Source organism: Paramisgurnus dabryanus, chromosome 21 (assembly GCF_030506205.2).
Source record: "Paramisgurnus dabryanus chromosome 21, PD_genome_1.1, whole genome shotgun sequence".
NCBI classification, from domain to species: Eukaryota; Metazoa; Chordata; class Actinopteri; order Cypriniformes; family Cobitidae; genus Paramisgurnus; species Paramisgurnus dabryanus.
This window is the reverse complement of record NC_133357.1, coordinates 1,112,020-1,131,012: the sequence shown is the minus strand read 5'-3', so window position 1 is coordinate 1,131,012 and position 18,993 is coordinate 1,112,020. Positions and strand designations below refer to the sequence as shown.

Sequence of the window (18,993 nt, the reverse complement as noted above, 5' to 3'; positions counted from 1 at the left end):
GTTTTGGTATTGTGCAGATCTTGTTTGTTATTGTTTGTATACTGCTGCTATGGTTTCTTGGTGTTTTTTTGATGTTTAATAATAACAGGCTGAGAAATCCGGTGAAGGCGTTGATAACCTGAAAGGTTCTTGGCGTAAATTTGCTTGCACCATGTAGAGTATCTCAAAGTGTGCAGTCTTGAGTATGATGTGTTTACTAGATATCTGTAATTGTTTGGGATGCACACCTGCCTGTTAACTTGAAGCTTTTATTAGCTTTTAAAAAAATGTAGGTCAGTTGTGTTTTCATATCTCAGATGTGTATGCATTTAAAATCCTCCTGCATTTAATGGTTAGGTTGTAACTATTCAACTGTGCCATCTGGCAAGCTTAAAACAAGGAATACTAAACAAAGCCAAATTACAGCGAATTAAATGAAGTGTTTGCGCTTTAAAAGGTTGGAATCGCATCAAGGCATTTTAAATTGCCATACATGGTTTTCATGGATGCAAAATAGGCAAACATTGTGCTGTGTACCGTACAAAATTATTTCACAGGTCAAATACAAACAATATGATGTAGTGGTGTTTAGAAATAAATGATAGATTTGTATATTATGAACTTTTATTGTCGACTATCAAACAGGATCTAAAAAAGGGCCTTTAGCTGAACCTAAACTTATTTTATAAGTAGATTTAGGGTTTGTACAATGTGCATTGGTTTATAGTTGAGTATGTGTGAGATTCATGCCTTTTCCATTGTAATTGAGGGTTTTTGAAAGGTATTGATCGTGTCTAAACACGATTTAACAATAAAAAAAATAACAGGGGTGTTTTTTGGTACTTGAGAGGCTACAGGTGTAACCTTAGGGCAAAACTTTGTAGCTTTGCATGTATTTTTCTTTTTTTTTTGAGGTGCAACCGAACATGCCTATCCAGAGAGAGAACCAAGCAAGCAATTTTTTTCAAGTTTTATTATTTTTAGTTTTTTCTGCATTCACACGAATGTTGATAAACTTCAATGCTCTTTTGCAAAGGCTGAGGTTTTCTTGCATTATTTAAAGGTAAGTTCACCTCTGTGTGGCATTGTTTTGGATAATTTCAAAGCTTAAAAGCTATTGTCGCGAACCTTAAATGCAGGAATATATGGTAGACAGACTGCAATTTTTAAACACCATCAACAAACTACAAATGCCAGGAGAGCGTGTTAGGGTTCTCTTTATTTTATCTTTTATTGTCAGCATTAAGCAAAACAAATCACACACTTTTAAAAAACAAGTTTATTGGTGTGGGTTGAGAGTATATGTACTGAATACACACACACACACACAAATATATTTTGGCAGGCACCTTGAATCTTTGTGCGTTTCCCTTCACAATAGCATATGAACCAACATGCCATGTTGTTTGGAGTTAGCATATTGCGCTAAAGGGCAGGGTGAGGTACGTTGCTTTACATAGATGTTTAGGTACGGTGAACTTCAAAGCGTCCTCCGTGCAACAAGGCTGGGAAGGCAAAAAGGGGGCTTGACATTCAGCATTTAGCATATAACTGTCATAGGCTGCTTTGATCCAAGCAAATTATACTACAACTGAAAACTAGTCATGCATACTCGTGTTTACACTGCATTTCACCTTTTAACAGTTCTGTTACAGTTTTTATCTGTTAACGCAATCCCCAACCTTCTCCAAAATGTCAGGTTATAGGTGGTGAGGAGATCTTTCCATGTCTCCTACACTTCACACCACTGAAATCTGATTGGACATCTACACAGACTCCGGTGGAATGAAGGATAGAATTCACAGAGATGAGATTGGAAGAGTAGATCTACGAATGGTAAGGAAGCACTTTTATACCTATGAGACAAAATAGAAACAGAGTGTCAATAAAACATAGTACTGTACTTTGTGTATCTAGGTGCTAAACCTAAACGTGGAAATTTTAATTGTTGTATTTTCATATTGTGTCACTTTTATTTTGCATGCTTGAGAGAACAAACATTGTGACTCGGCCTCTCCCTTCAGCGAGCCCAAACCTGTCTCTCCCTCCGTGCCTGTAGGTCATTAAGGTAAGAGGGCCTACATGTTTGCTTTGTCATCTATTGCGCATTTTGGCTCGCATTGTAACTCAACCCTGTCCCCCTCTTCCTCTTGCAAAAAATGCTTGTGTTCCCGAGGGGTTTTTCCAAGCATTTGATATTTTGCTTACTTAAAACAAAATTAAGCAAATCGCATTAAACACATGTTCGCATGATAGTTTGGTCACAAATATTTAACATCAACGAATTAAAACGAAATAATCTAAGCAAATAATAAAAATAACATTTTATCAATACCTACCTTGTTGTTGCACACACTCACCTTTTCCACGATGTTAGATCCAAACCCACTTCAGTCTAAAATATAAAACAAAAAACTATGTCAAAACTTGCAAAAAAACAAAACTTGTGTCAAAACTTGCAAAAAAAGCTCAAGAACTGCAGAAAATGTCTTTAGCTGGTCCTTTTGTGAGGTGAAGTGCAGGTGTGAGGAGTAACAGTGTCATCCTCTATCTCAGGTCTGTCTTTATTTGCCTACCTGCTTAAGGTAGCACTACTTCACAAGCAGGCACCGGCCAATAGGAATGAGCCTTTTTTTGCAAACCGCACCCCTTTCTATCATAAATCTGAACCACACCTTGTGTCACTAACACATTGCGTGTTTTTAATTTGAATAAAATATACTGTATGCTCCATGTTTTCAAGTACTAAGAGTTAAATATTTGCAATAGTTTATGTTTATTTATGCATTTTGTGTTTCTCTGCAAAAACTAGTTAAGCTAGTGAAGTGCATGAATTAAAGATAATGTATGCTCCATGTTTTTAAGTACTAAGAGTAAAATATTTGTAATAGTTTAAGTTCATTTATACATTTTGTGTTTCTGCGCAAAAACTAGTTTATTAATACTTTTTTATTTTTTTACTTAAATTAATAGTAATATGGGAATTATTTGTGTTTACTTGGAGATTTACTCATTTTAAACTTATATGTTGGGTGTTTTGACTTCATACGTCAACTTTTTTAGCATGTTTTCTTAACTACCCTTTACCTGTGCTGACACGACACAGCCACAGATGTTGATGTTAATGATGGTAACTTCCTTACAGATTCAATCACAGACCAAAGGCTGGCATGTTTAAAACGCATGATTTTTACAATGCGCTGTGGGCTCAAGTCTGGACAGGAGCAGGAATGCCCCACCCCACCTGTTGATTTCTATAGGCATTCTGAGTAAAGACAATGAGTAAGAGCCAGTGGGGGTTTGACTGATTATAGATCTGATGAAATTCCCGAGGACTGATTCTCACAGTCACTTGGGAATGTTGTGCTCGTGGCAGTTTTGTCACATTGCGGCATTGGGGCATTTGCTTAATGTGCAGATTTAAAATTGGATGGTTGGCAGTTCAGGCGGGGAACGTGAAAGCATGCATGCGTGCAACAAACTTGCACAAAACTTGGCCAACATCTACCTTTGCACAGACCTGCAAGAGCGTACATGCCAGGTCTATAGTCTGCAACAAATCCACTTTCTATGGTGACCTCAGATAGGCAGTTAGACTCCTTTTTCTTGGGTTCAGTTTTATATTTCCTTAGAATGAATAGAAAATCTATTTAACCATACCTAACACTTCATTACATATACTGAGATTATACTTTCTATTCTAGATTGTGAATCTCTGAGTTTGCAAAGCTGTCTGAGCATGCAATCATCACTCGTTCTTTCTCTGTTCCCGACCGCAGGAACTCTACACCAGAGGGGGAGGTTTGGGATCCCATCAGATAAGATCTCTATTGCAGGTGTGTCATGTTGAAGCATTGTATGTGTGTGTTTGTGTGTGTGTGTGTGTGTGTGTGTATCTTAAAGCATTTAATTATCTCACTGACATATGAAAGGTTCATTTAAATTTTCCAAATCCAGATATCTAGAAGTTTTAGATCACATTTACATGTAAGCTTGGATATTTGTTTTTAAAGTGTGTGTAAAGTGGGCATGCGTTTGAACATGTAAGTCACACATATAAGAATGTATGAATGTCTTTGCATTATTATAATATGAAATAATGTGGAAACAAGTACTGTAGCACAAACACACTTCATGCATTATATTTGACAAAAGACATGAGTTTCAAATGATGAAACTTATCGAGAAATTTTTGTAAATTAACACATTTGGAGTGCTTTTAAAAAATTATTTGGTTAACAAATGTTAGCGGGACATTGTTAATGTGATGAACCTAAGAGTGACTGAGTTCCCAGATGATAAAAAATTAGTTTTGAGAAAAGTTTCAACCAATTCCACTGCATTAGATTTAGTTCTAATGCACTGAAATTCATTGGTTGGTTTATAGTAGTGCTGTCAAGATATAATGCTGGGTTCACAACAGCCGCGGTAGAGGCGTCAAGCACGAGTGATTTCAATGTTAAGTTAATGTAAAGATGTTTTTACGCTCGTCTGGAGGTCTCGTGGCACGAATGAGGCGTTAGCGCGTCAAACGCGCAAGTTAAAAAATCTGAACTTTAGTGGAAAAACACGCTGTGTTAACCAATCAGGAGCCTGCTCTGGTAGTGACATGATTACAGGAAGCGAGCGGAGTCGCAGAAGCCCCTCCCATGATGCGAATTTCCGCGTGAATGTCTCAACTGACTAGAATTTAACGCGCGGCTTTCACACGCAAATGAAACGAGTAAACTCAAAATCTTCACGCGTCCAACTACATTTTTGCAGCCTCTACCGCATTTGGTGTGATTCCAGCATTACACTTTCACAAAACAATAACCGTAGAAAAACAATAACAATATTGTGGCGATATCGCCCCCCCCCATAAATAACACTTAATAATATCATTCAAAATCATTTTAAGTATTGTTTATGTAACTTTATTTGAGTAGGGAAGCAGAAAGAGAGTCTGTAACCATAAGCTGGGTTTCCAAATGCCACATTTCGAATAAAAATCCCGTTTTTAAGCTCACTTGAGGTGATTTTTGACTTATCAGAATAATGGGAGATTGAAACGCATTTGCCGAATAAATTCTGATGTAGCAGAGATTAAACCCACGTGACTGATCGTATAGCTTTATTAGCTGACTTTTCTTTAGCAAAAACGACAGTCACGTTTTTACGCATACACGAGGGTCAGCATACACAGTGTGTGTCGCACATGCATGTGCACTGTATGATTTTTTTTACCACACATACGCAGGAGAATGTAGCATGTAGCCTAGGATCTGCATTGCATTTTGTCGCATGTGCATGCGTTGAACGTCTGCGTACACGTATGCGTTAAATAAACTATGCTTTGCAAAGCTATGCGTTCGGCCGTGCATGTGCGTTCGCGTACATGTAAAAACAGACTATAGACCGGGCTATGTTTTAAATAGCTGCTGAATTATGTACAATATTATCATATGTGTAGTATAAACTTGTTTTCAATACCCTGGTTATTGACCATCCATGACGGTATATTGTAGCAATATGCATGTTACTTCTACACCCAAATGCTTTTTGTCAACTAAACATTCTTAAGATTTCCACCAGGTCAGAATCTTAAGAAAAACCCTAGTCCTCTTCCTCTCCCCCCCAAAAAATCAGTAGTTGCGCTGACCCAAGTCGAGCTGTGTCAGAAAACAAAAGGTGTGTGAATGAGTAGTTTAAGGCAAACATCCTGCCTGCCGTGTGAGGGTCTCAAGCTCTTGTTCCAAACCTTTCGATACTCTGTCCCAACAATAGCACATACTACCCCCAACAGTTAATTCTATTTGCAGAGGAGCCCAATGCATATTTCCCCTCATAAAAAAGAGAAGGTAACATGCGTGTCTCTTTAACAGGTTAAAGAAATAAGTGCATTTAGTAATAGAATAGGACTGCAGACTCTCTACGCAATGCTGTCCTGTCTGCACTTAAGGAGAGATGACCTATTGGTCAATAAACCGAGCAAGTGTAATACAGCTGGCTGTGTTATTTTAAAACTTCAGGTCAGGGCAGAGTTACTGCTTTGAGATATAAACCCCATGAAACACAAGCACGCACACACAGAGGTGCCGGGTTACAGTAGCCTCTTACCTGTAGGCAGCAAATCTGTCTCAACGCGCCCAGGAATGTATTCATTCTTTCTTTTCCTCTGTGTGTGTGCGCGCTTCTAGAAAATCCTTGATCTCTCTCTCCTTCCATCTATCTCTCCCATGAGAGCAGAAATCCTGATCAGTTTAAAGTGTCCCGTATGCCCCCGTCTCTGACTCATACATAGAGGAATGCAGCCTGTATTGTGGTTTTCTCCTGGTTATACGGCACTGTTCCGAAAAAAGCAAGTAAGATTTCTGTGAAAGCCATGATTAGAAAGTATCCGCTGACACGAAGCAAGTCCATGCACGGCTGCACATTTCACACTGTTTGCGACACATTAACCTGTAATTGTTTGAAAAGGTTTCTTTGATGAAATGCAAAAACTTGGGTAACTTATCAAATAGGAGGGACATCCCTATAGGCGACGTATACCATATAATGCATTTTCTTTCTTTATCTTTCTGCTCTTCAGCGCTGGGAATGCAAAGACTTGTTTTCCAAGTCTGTTCTGACTTGCCCAACCTGGAATGCGGCAGCCTCTTAATGTACTTTTATGTAAAAGCAAATTGACAGTGAAGTCTGCCATTATTTTACATCATAAATATTACATTCTCAGTTTGTATGCAAATTCGAGGCGTTGCGTTAGAATACGAATAGGCCATCATCCCTCAGAGCCGAATGTGATTTCATCCAAGGAGAGCGTGTGTGTGGAGTCAGATGTGAGAGATAAAGTCAAAATTTGTTTGCGTGGGACAATAAGCTCACTTTCCAAGAAACCTAACAGTTAGTTGTGGGTGCAAATTTTCCCACTAAAGTTTGCATGCATGCCCTCATAGGTTACATTCAGCGCCTATTTATATTTACAGCAATACTCCCTGGAAGCCCTCACACTCTGCTGGTTTTTACTTTTATGCAGGATCGCATTGAAAGCATTTATATTTTCTTTCTAGCCTCATGCGTTTAGCGAGAATGCCCCGAACATCTCATGCTCACGGTCCCCTTCATTAGACATGAGAAACCAGTGCTTTTCCGCCCCTCTTTCTGACATGCTGTAATTAAAAGCTGGGTAATAACAGTGGAGCGCTGCGGGCCATCATCAAAATGCTCTTTTCTCTCAGCCTCACTTTTGGCCCAATCAACACATTAGTACCAACTGACTGACTCCCTGGCTCACGGCGGGCGCTTCAGAGTAGTGCACACTAAAGTGTACTTGTTCGGTACTGTCTGGCTGCAGTGGAGGGCAACTAATAAACATGGTATAACTGAGATGGTGAACTCCAGGGGTCTCATTTATAAAATTGTCCGTAGGATCTTTACTAAAAGTCTACGTACGCACAAAAGCCAAATTTTTTAGGGTATTAAAGGGACATCACACTTTTTTTGAAAATATGCTCATATTTCAGCTCCCCTAGAGTTAAACATTTGATTCTTACCGTTTTGGAATCCATTCAGCTGATCTCCGGGTCTGGCGGTACCACTTTTAGCATAGCTTAGCATAATCCATTGAATCTGATAAGACCCTTAGCATCGCGCAAAAAATAATCAAAGGGTTTCAGTATTTTTCCTATTTAAAACTTGACACTTCTGTAGTTACATCGTGTACAAAGACCGACGGAAAATTAAAAGTTGCGATTTTCTATGCAGATATGGATAGGAACTATACTCTCCTTCTGGCGTAATAATCAATGACTTTGCTGATGTAACATGGCTGCAGCAGGCGTAGTGAGTCGAAAATAGTCCCCTGCTATTAAAAGTAACCAAGTAAACTATTTTGGGGCGGTGCGTAATATCACTACGCCTGCTGCAGCCATGTTACATCAGCAAAGTCCTTGATTATTACGCCAGAATGAGAGTATAGTTCCTAGCCATATCTGCCTAGAAAATCGCAACTTTTAATTCTCCGTCGGTCTTAGTACACGATGTAACTACAGAAGAGTCAAGTTTTAAATAGGAAAAATATCGAAACTCTTTGGTTATTTTTTAGCGCGATGCTAATGTTCTTATACGATTCAATAGATTGTGCTAAGCTATGCTAAAGTGCTAGCGCCAGACCCGGAGATCGGCTGAAAGGATTCAAAAACTGTAAAAATCAAATGTTTAACTCTAGGGGACCTGGAAAAAAGTGGAATGTCCCTTTAAGACTTATAAAACAAAGCAATGTTACCTTTATAAATCACAGATCACCTGCAAGTGTGCTTACACAAATCATCCTCAGGTGCCACCCTTCAAGTCCATTCTCCCATCAAGTACTGGCATACACACAAAATGGGGCACGCTTTATATATAAGACCCCAGGTGTTTATTGGTTTGGGTTTTTATTTAAATACCCATTGTGGGTGAGCCTGCATGGTTGGTGCTTATAAATGCGGCTTGTCCTCATGCATAATGCATAGGTGAATGTTTGCCATTGTGTTGGGGCGCAATTGGGTTCGATGACCATGAATTTATAGTATTTTATATTCAAATTCAACTTTTTTTGCCACTTACACAATCATTCACAGTACGAGATGTAGTTAAATGCTTTATATGACTGTCCTTATATGAAGAAAGAGATAGGAAAATAAAAGAGTGAAGTGAAGATAAAAACAAAATTAGGTGCATAACAATAGAACAGTTATAAAAACTAAATAAAAATGCAATGCATTGGAGTGCAATTCAGGTTGAAATATCTTTGGTAATGGGTATGCATTATAAATATATATATATAAAAGAACAAAGTATATAGCATTTCCCAAATGCATACATTTATGTTTATGCATTTGGCAGATGCTTTTACTTACATTCAAAATAAATTTTTTATCACACGTGTTTTCCGAAATCGAACCCCAACCTTTTGTGCTTTTAACGGAATGCTCTTCCAACTGAGCAGCTACAGCAACTCCACCATACATCGCCATGTGAGGCAGATCGACATGCCAAACTCACCCCACCCACTCTTAGGTGTTATCCTTCATGAGCTTGTGCATGCCTGTCTGTAGGCCGAATTTTTGGTGTTTGTAAAACTCTTTGGAGATCTTGTCGTCGTCTCTATAGTAACTCAAACCATGCCAAGAAAGAACTGCTGGAGGGCCTGATTAGAACTTAGCGCAGCCCTCCATGGACGAGATGGTGCATGCTTTACATCGGTTGCAGGTTGGAGCATCGGCCCCAGAAATGCAGCTCTGAGCCATGTGAATTTGTGGGCCTTGTTTAATTTGTTATTCAGGCGAGGGAACGTCTTCGGATCCTAGGGTGTATTGCATAATTAAGCACAGAAAAACGACTTCAGCTTCCAGCAATGAAAAGCAATAAATTTGAAGTTAAGATGGTGAAACGTTCTGATCAGATACAACGGACAGCTAGATCCGGGGCTGTCTTTTTATTCTGGCTGGGTTGTAATAAAACTCAGTGTTTTGTGACATAGGACAAAGTAATTCTGCTTGAACTCCCGGACCTCAGGGAAATGAGAAATAGTTGATGAGGAATGGGATTCGACACTAGAAAGTCAATATTCGGAGTGTATCTTTGGCCTCGAGGCTTTGTACTTTTTGTATGGCTTTAATACTAAGATATTCTCTTAGAGCGTGTTCATACTTGTTGTTCGGTTTGTTTGGTTCTTTTGGTCCGGACCAAAAAAGAAACAATTTATTAAGTCCTGGTTTGCTTAGCACTCACCAGTGTTGGGGAAAGTTACTTTTAAAAGTAATGCATTACAATATTAAGTTACTCCCCAAAAAAGTAACAAATTGCATTACTTAGTTACTTTTCATAGAAAGTAATGCTTACAGTACTTTTAAGTTACTTTTGCGTTACTTTTTTACTTGGCTGAGGCTTGATCTCTTTCAGGCCTTGCAGGTGTTTATTATGATCGTCAAAATGTCAAGCTCTGGCCTGCCATTTCCGTTTCTGACTCAAACTGTTCCCACTCAGGTGCACAGAGTGCATAATTCTACATTAATATGTTCAGTTTAATTCAGTACATTATTTTATTTTTAAATCGAATTAATTAAACTGAAAATTAACTCGCATTACTTTTTAAAAAAGTAACTCAAATATTAATGTGTAGATTTATAAAATAATGCGTTACTTTACTCGTTACTTCAGAAAAGTATTATTATAACGTAATGCACGTTACTTGTAATGCGTTATCCCCAACACTGCATGTCAAGTATGAACACGCCCTTAAGCCGCCTTTCCACTGCACACGACATACGGAAACGACAGTCGGAGTTCTCCCCCTGGTGGCAGTCGTAATGAAGTTTCAGTTTAATCGTATATTGGAGAGAAGCTCGTTCCAGCACAAGAGGCTTAATTCTAATATGTTTACCATGGTGGAATAAATAAATGAATGAAAATGAATGAAACAATAAACAGCTATGCATATATGACAAAGATTGCAAATATCTTTTGGAGAGAACATATAAAGACAAGATTAAAATAATAACGTTCACAAATTAAATTAATAATGTATTACTTAGCAGTAATCAAAAGGTTTTTTTTAAGGATTCAAGTGTTACTAATAAAGTTAAACCAAAAGGATTAATCATTTTCACCTCACAAACAGTGAGTGCGTTTACATGCACAGTCTTACGCCGATTATGCTTAACTCTTTCACCGCCAGCGTTTTAAAAAAAAGTTGCCAGCGTTTTTCATGATTTTCACCAAAGTTTAATGCCTTCCAGAAAATGTTCTTCTTTAAATATATAAACATACAATATACCAAATGAAAGAACAGACCCTCTGCTTTCAAACAAAAAAAAAAAAACCGTTTCATCCTACCTTCAGTGGTTCTTTTCCAATCAGCTTTTGAATATGGGTAGGTTTCTGCAAAAACACCACATTTTGAGCAAAAAGCAGAGATAATTCCATTTTTGTGACGGACTTTTCATAGAGATCCCATTCAGAGCGATCTTTAAAACAGACACGGACATGCAGCCGCTTGCCATAGGGCAATACTTCCGGGTTTAAAAAGTTGCGGAAGGGTATTGCGGAAATACGGAAAATCTCGTCATTGGCGGGGAAGCGTTTTCTCTTAATTGACGAGTTATCTCGTCAATGGCGGGGAAATAGTTAATAAACTGATAACACGTGGGGTCATGTAAATGCTTAAAACGGTTTTCTTTAATCAGGGAAAGCCCATAAACGGCGTAAGCAAAAACCGATCGGCACAGGTAGTTTTTTGCCCCTTAAACCGATTTCGCGTGGCATGTTAACACCTTAACCGGCTTTCTCACGGTTTTGTCCATGTGCGCATGTCTCCGCGTATGAAAGATAAACGTCACACGCGGAAGTAAGTGCAAAGTAATGCATAAAAGTCTTCGCTCGACTAAAGCAGTTGGCAGAGAAACTGTTAAAATTGAAGCTTATGTTACATTTACAGGTTCTGCAGACACGAGAAGAGATACAACAATATAGTGTAAGACAGATATGCCGTCGGCTTTTTGATCGACTATTATGTACTATAGATGGTGATGTCACTGCCTTCGAGAAAACTGATAATTCTCCAAGTCCCATGTAAACGCAGTTGACTGCATAGCCGGCTTATTGATTTGCATGTAAACGCATGAAACCAGTTTTCTATAATAAGCAGATTTGTAATAGTTATCCGCTTATTCTGTGCATGTAAACGCACTCAGTTTGTGATTGGAATACAATGAAAAACATAACCTCCGGTCGGCATATCGCATGAGGTTTAGTTGCACAAGTTAAAATTTTTTAACGGATCCAACGCTCAAAACGGATCCGATATTTACGCATCCGCAGATGGTCGGCACCTCACGCAACCCCTTTGCGACTCTCCATAAGAAAATGAATGACTTCCGGCTTATCGGCCGTCGTTTGTCGTGTGCAGTGGAAAGGCGGCTTTAGAGACCATGACTATTTCCAAATGACTCAGTTTTCCTGTCTGCACTTCAAATACTTCCAGTTACAATCCGAGAGCAAGATCAACCACAGCATTTTATTAGCATAGACTTGAAATGTTAAAGAATAGAAATTTTAGCACTTTGTATTTCATCAGCTTAATTCACATTTCTGGGTTGTTCATTAAGAGAATTGCATGGAATGACATTTAATAAGAATGCATATTGATTTTATTTCGGTTCAAGTCTCATGGCAGGCAGGTTGTGACTGAGGTGCCCTTGAGCAAGGCACATTTCTCAAATTGCTCCCCCGGTGTAACTGCCCACTGCTCCGGTTGTTTGTGTGTGTTTACGGCTTGCAATGTGTGGTGTTTAGTTAAATAAAATGTGGTGTTGTTTTATTGCACACTTATCTCTCCAGATGTGACTACATAGCTGAGAATGAATCGTGTTCGTTGCCTTGGGTTATCATAAATATTTTTATTAAAACATTCCCTATTCAAGTGTGCAAAGATGACATGGTTTTGACCGGTCTCTTGGGCTTTCTTTTAGATCCAGGGTTATACTGGCGTGAGCTTTGGAGTATTTTGAGTATAGGGTGAGGCTTTAACAAGCACCCCAGTGGTCTAGAAGAGTGATTTACAGGACCCGGCGATATCTGTGTTATGGGATTATCTTTCTAATCCGGTCAGTGCATCATCCAACTTTAACAGTAATTTAAGAAGAGATGAGCCCAGATCAGCCAGCAAAGTCTATTTTTTCAGTTTTCATGCTTTTCGCCCCATCCTATTCCCATTTTCTTCCATGTCACTCAAGACTGTAAAATCCTCTTTTTCCCCAAGCATGGAGCATGCTTAAGTTCATTGTGATAGCTTACTTTCTTGAGGATCAGAGTGAGACACGATTGATGTTTCTTAGAAAAATATTAAAATTATATGCTTGTTCATTTGCATTGAACGGCCTGCTGTTAAGATATGGATTTGGCTTGCATCAAGAACCAAAGAAAAAATCAATGAATAAATCACGTGAATTGTTATATGCAAGCTTGCTTAACATCTTAAATTCTATTCTTACATTAAATTTAAAGGGAAAGGGACGTTAATGTCGATTGTTGTTTGAGGTTTTCTGGTTACTATGGGAGTAAATTGTGACCAACTCAGTCACCAGCCACTCCCATAATAACCAAGAAACCCTTCAAGCTTCAAAGTGACCCAAAAGTGTTAAACAAGTAACTTCACTCGACATGAGGTTGAGTAAAACATGACAACATTTTCATTTTTGAGTGAACTATCACTTTAAGTGCACATATAAGTACTACTGTACAAGGGGCAATCCTACGGTCTCTGTCGTGAAGCCAACACGGAAGTGACTTAAACTGCAATTCATCGACTGGCCACTAGAGACTGGCTGGTTTTTGGTCTATTTAGCAAATTTTCCCTTTCATGACAACTGTGAGGGGGTGAATATTTTTGTAACATATCCATTTAAATTATATTAACTCATTCGCTGCCGGCCTTTTTTTTTTTTAAAGTTGCCCGCCAGCATTTTTTGTAATTTTCATTAAAGTTTCACCAAATGCCTTCCAGGAAATTTTTCTTCTACAAATATATAAACCTACAAATATAGCAAATGAAAGAACAGACCCTCTGCTTTCAAACAAACAAACAAAACAGGAATTTTTTTTTCATCCTATATTTTTTAACTCTTTTGAAAAAACTTAAATTATTGCATTTTTGTGAAGGAAGCTTGTTAGAGATCACATTCAGAGTGATTGTCAAAATATACACATAGTGTCAAATTAATAAATCATTTTTTGCTATAGTTTTTTATGGGTAATCTTGGAGCCATCTAGTGGATAATCGCGGTGTTACAGATAACCATAAAAACTCATCAGGAACACGTTTTTTCATGCAAATGTTTTCTCTTAATTGACAAGATAACTCTTCAATGGCACGGAAAGAGTTACCGTGGGTTCACCCAAGTCGCGTTTGAGGCGTCAAAATCGCATCTACCGCGTCTTGTTTGCCGCTTGAACATTTTGAGTTGACTCGCTTCATTCGCGTGTGAAAGCCGCGCATGAAATTCTAATCATCGAGACTTTTATGCAGAAATTCGCGTCATGGGAGGGGCTTCTGCGATTCCGCTTGCTTTCTGTAATCACGTCACTACTAGAGCAAGCTCCTGATTGGTTAAAGGACAAGTTCGGTATTTTAGACTTAAAGCCCTGTTTTCAGATTATTTATGGTGAAATAGAACGGTTTTGACTGAAATTTTGACATTTGCGGCTGCCCTGAGAATTTTCGCGTGTTTGTGTTTCCCCTCACACCTCTACAATGGGTTTAATGGTGCACTGGAACAATCCTTCCTAAAATGCATTAAACTTTCGTTTACAAAGACGTGAAACTCACCGAGTGGTTAGGGGTGTTCACTGATATGCTCACACAAAAATCGCTGCAAAAGATGCTTTCCAACAGCTGTTTTAGCATTCGTTGTTAACTTGTGGACCTATTTTTCCAAACGCCTCACACCCGTACATTCTTCCGCTTAGAGCTTGAATAATAGACACTCCAGCCCAGGTGGTGGCGCTAATCTGCCATTGCCAATTGCAAGAATAGAAACAAAGTTCCCGGCGCGGAGTAATACCGTACCTCACAGCACATCTAATACAAGTCAATGGAGTTGGTAAAAACTACGATAAAACCTGTTGGAATGCGTATTTTGCAGCGATTTTTGTGTGAGCATACGAGTGAACACCCCTGACCACTCGGTGAGTTTCACGTCTTTGTAAACGAAATTTAATGCATTTTAGGAAGGATTGTTCCAGTGCACCATTAAACCCATTGTAGAGGTGTGAGGGGAAACACAAACACGCGAAAATTCTCAGGGCAGCCGCAAATGTCGAAATTTCAGTCAAAATTCTATTTCACCATAAACAATCTGAAAACAGGGCTTTAAGTCTAAAATACCGAACTTGTCCTTTAACGTGGCACGTTTTCCGACAAAGTTCACATTTTTTCGACTTGCGTGCCGCGAGACCTCCAGACGCGCATCAACGCATCTTCACATTGACTTAACATTGAAATCATTGGTGCTTAACGCCTCTACCGCAACTGGTCTGAACGCAGCATTAAGCCTTAAAGTTCTGCATAATTAAGGGCGTGGCCACTTAAGTGACAGGTGAATTGCCTCTGCTGGAGCAACCATCGAGCTAGGGGGGCGTGGTTTCAGCAACCAGGCACCTCAGGCCCACCCATGTCCCGCCTATTTGCCTATTTTTGGTTATTTGCGATTGATGCACGGTGACGCGCTGCCAAAATGGCAACAGCAGGCCACGCCTACTTTGGGCTTCAAAAAAGCTCTTTACAAACCTACGGGTGATGGCACGGACACTACGTCCATATTTTTAACAGTCTATGCTACTGTACAGTACATATAAGTGCACCTTTCTTACGCTTAAATTAATCATTGTTTTTTTAAAAGAATAAAATGATTGAATGTCCCTAAAACAATAGAGAATTAAACTGTTAAGATCAGTCAAACTAAATTGATGGTTTTTAATCTTTTTCAGACTGTTTCTGAATTGTTCCTTATCTTCATGAAACATTAGCTGCACAGCGAGGCTGTGAAAATAGGATCTCTAGCTTCTGGCTTTACATATTTATTTCATGCCAGAGGTTGGATAAAGATGGTGGGAAAATAAATTATAAACCTATTTCAGCTTTTTTCTCCTATATTGTGGTAAACCTGACTGTTTATCTGAAAGAGAGTAACAAAAACCAGCAGATGTACGGTTACTCAATGCTAGATTTGTCAGCTTAGAAAAGAAATATGGAGATTCGTATCTTATATTTCAAACGTCGATATGGGGATCTGGCTTCTTGCTTTCAGCATGATCGAAAGCCATGCTTCATCTAATACTACTCGACACTTGAAAATTACATATTCTCTAGTAGTGCATTCAGACTCGCTTATGGTACAGATTCTGTCTCATTGAACGTCACATGGATAGATTTATTCACAGTATGTGTGTGCATCATTTCCATCTGTCTGTGTTTAATGGGTTGGACATTGTGAAATATTGATACATTTATTTTCTCAGAGCCTAAAAAAACTGTGATGCCAACATTGACAGGGTTATCATTTTCTCCTTTAATAGCTGCCAGCACTACCAAAAACATCCTCCTGATAAATAAGTTTTGAGCGGTAGAGGCATTTGCTTGTAGCGAGAGAGTCAGTGTGACAAGCCCATTGCTGATGGTGATTTAAATGCCTAATGCAATCTGCCTCTAAAATGGAGGGCAGACGGTTCAGACGTGCACATGACAAGAAATGACTGGAATATTACAAAAGCCCGTGAACCAGAACCAGCAGCCACCATTTAGCTAGGCAGGGAGCCGGGCGATGAGTGACAGGAGAAAATGTTGACACAAGCTTTCGGAACGGCGCTTCAACAAATTAGTTTGGCACACCATAATCGACACAATAAGGGGGCTTGTAGCAGGAATAAATATTTGCAGGGGTAACTATCTCCAACTGATGTTGCCTTTAGCTCTTTACAACATTTAAATTAGAGGCAGTGCATCATTTTAAAGGTTGATTCTGATTTCCAGCAGCCGAATAAGTTTAGATTAAGTCAAGACTTAATAAAAGCTTTCCATTGATAAACATAACGTGAAAAAAAGGGTACAAAGGGGCGTGGAACCTTTTCAATCCATGTTAGCACCTCAAAGGTACATATCTGTACCTAAATAGTATATACACTGCCAAAAGTGATTTTCAAGAATTTTTTTTTAAATGTTTTAATTTTTATTTTTTTAACAAGAAAAACTTGTTTTCAGTAAAAAAATCTAAAAATCCTTAAATTAAGATGCTTTTTCTTGATGAGCAAAATGACCCAAGAAAACAGGTCTAGTTTTAGACCAAAAATATCAAATTTAAGTGATTTTGTGCATAAAACAAGCAAAAAAAAATCTGCCAATGGTGTAAGCAAATTTTTCTAGAATGTTTCTTGAAGATTTTTTGCTTATCCCATTTGCAGATTTTTTTTGCTTGTTTTATGCACAAAATCACTTAAATTTGATATTTTTGGTCTAAAAACTAGACTTATTTTCTTGGGACGTTTTGCTTATCAAGAAAAAGCATCTTAATTTAAGAATTTTTAGATATTTTTACTGAAAACAAGACAAAAATACAAATAATTTTTTTCTTAAAAATCATTTTTACATTGTACAGCAGGGCTAATCAACTGGCAGCCCGTGGGCCAAATGCGGCCTGCCAATCATCTTTATGCCAGTCATATTTGTCTGATTTTTAAATCAACATGTTACTTTAAAGCCGCCTTTTCACTATACACGACAAATGACAGCCAATAAATTGGAAGAAGAGTCACAAAGGGGCTGTGTGAGGTGCCAACCATCTGTGCATAATTTTAGGATCCGATATAAGCTTTGGATGCATAAAAAAAAGAAAAAACTTGTACAACGCATGCGACAATCAAAACACTGTGTGTGAGGTGAAAATGATTCATTATTTTTTTACTTTATTAGTAACCCTTGGCATATGCATAGCTATTTATTGTTTTAATAATTTGCATTAATTTATTTATTCCACTTTGTTTAATAATCGTAGATCGAAGGGTCTTGCGCTTAAATTAACTTATTTTTAACCCATTTTGGCACGGATTTACGATTAATTTGATGTTTCATACGCTGCCACTAGGGGGCGAACTCTGCCAGTCATGTCCGAATGTCGTGTGGAAGGGCAGTTTATAGGCTATATATTTTTTTTAATATTTAAAAAATATCAAAAAGTAACATCATAAGTTAGCCTATAACATAAAAATATATATAATGTAAAAAATATATAAGAAGTAAAAATAGGGGTAAAAGTTTGGCCCACATCATATTTACATTTTTAAAATCTGGCCCTCGAAGAAGAGTAGTTGAAGACCCCTGATATATATTTTATTATTAGGACCTTTTTGACGGGTACTGTTCCAATGACATCTTTTGTACCATGCATAAAATGTGCAGCGACCCAAATTGTTCCTGTATGAGAACTATAAGAGTTGTCAAACAAGTATTGAAATGAGCACTTCATGCTTTGTATATTCTGCTAAATACATTGAACGTATACCATTACTGAGGTACTGTATGTAACCTTTAGTCAAGCACAACCAAATCTACTCTAAAAAACAAACAAATTAGTGCATTTTGGTATATTTCTTTCTACCTGTATCTTGCATCATAATGGAATTTTCCGTGAGGTGTGGAATTTGGACAGGACGGGACTTGCTTTTCGTTCTGTGCTATCCTTGGAAACCTAGCTGTTCACAGCAATGTGAATGGGCCGCGCCTCTGCTAAGAGCCGGTCTGAGACCTCAGAGCCCTGGTTTCATATGTTTTAATGTGGGTCGTAATTATCATTGCTTCCAATTACACAACCCTAGATTTAAAACCATAGTTTATTCATTTGTATCTTAGTGAGACAATTAACACAAATCTTTTATAGGATGTTAAACAAATCCACCAATACAACTACAGTACAGTTAATACTGTAGCGTAACCCTGCAACTGGTTAGGAAATAGTTATCAAAGATTGTCCCATGCTAGATTTGAATTCCCACACATTTTTAAAAATGAAGGTGCTTTACGATACCATTTTGGCTGAATGGTTCCATAAAGAACCTATAACACATCATGTAATAGACCCATGTGCAAAAAAAAAAACTGAACTAAAATGGTTATTCTATGGCATTGTTGTGAAGAACCCTGTAAGCACCTTTATTTGTAAGATTTTATGCTAAGACGTCACTCAGACCTCATTATCATGATTGTTATTGTGGAAATTGTTTTTTAAATTCCACAGCAATCGATGCACAATAACACGAATCGCTCATTAGACAGATAGCACAAGACTAGGATCATTACAATTTAATGATCAAATCTCGCAGGCCCATGTAATCTTTGGCAGCGATAAAGAAACACAACAATAGCTGGGAAATTATTTGCACTAATTTAAGAATCAACGCACATGCAGAACAGTAGTTTGGGGAACACAAGGGACTATGTGTACC

General features: G+C 38.2%; 2 long non-coding RNA genes across 3 annotated transcripts in view; one reads left to right on the top strand and one right to left on the bottom strand.

The window, feature by feature from the left end:
• Window positions 1-1,240: 1,240 nt before the first annotated feature.
• LOC135775315 (uncharacterized) lies at window positions 1,241-2,530 on the bottom strand. Its single transcript, XR_010543858.1, has 2 exons — window positions 2,340-2,530; window positions 1,241-1,835 (listed from the first exon to the last, which is right to left on the bottom strand). It is a non-coding gene; the product is annotated as an uncharacterized lncRNA (long non-coding RNA).
• Window positions 1,831-18,993, top strand: part of LOC135775314 (uncharacterized) — a 50,865-nt gene continuing 33,702 nt past the window's right edge. For both annotated transcript variants that reach the window (XR_010543856.2, XR_010543857.2), the window contains exons 1-2: window positions 1,831-2,047; window positions 3,759-3,815. This is a non-coding gene — a long non-coding RNA (uncharacterized lncRNA). The remainder of the gene's footprint in view (window positions 2,048-3,758; window positions 3,816-18,993) is intronic.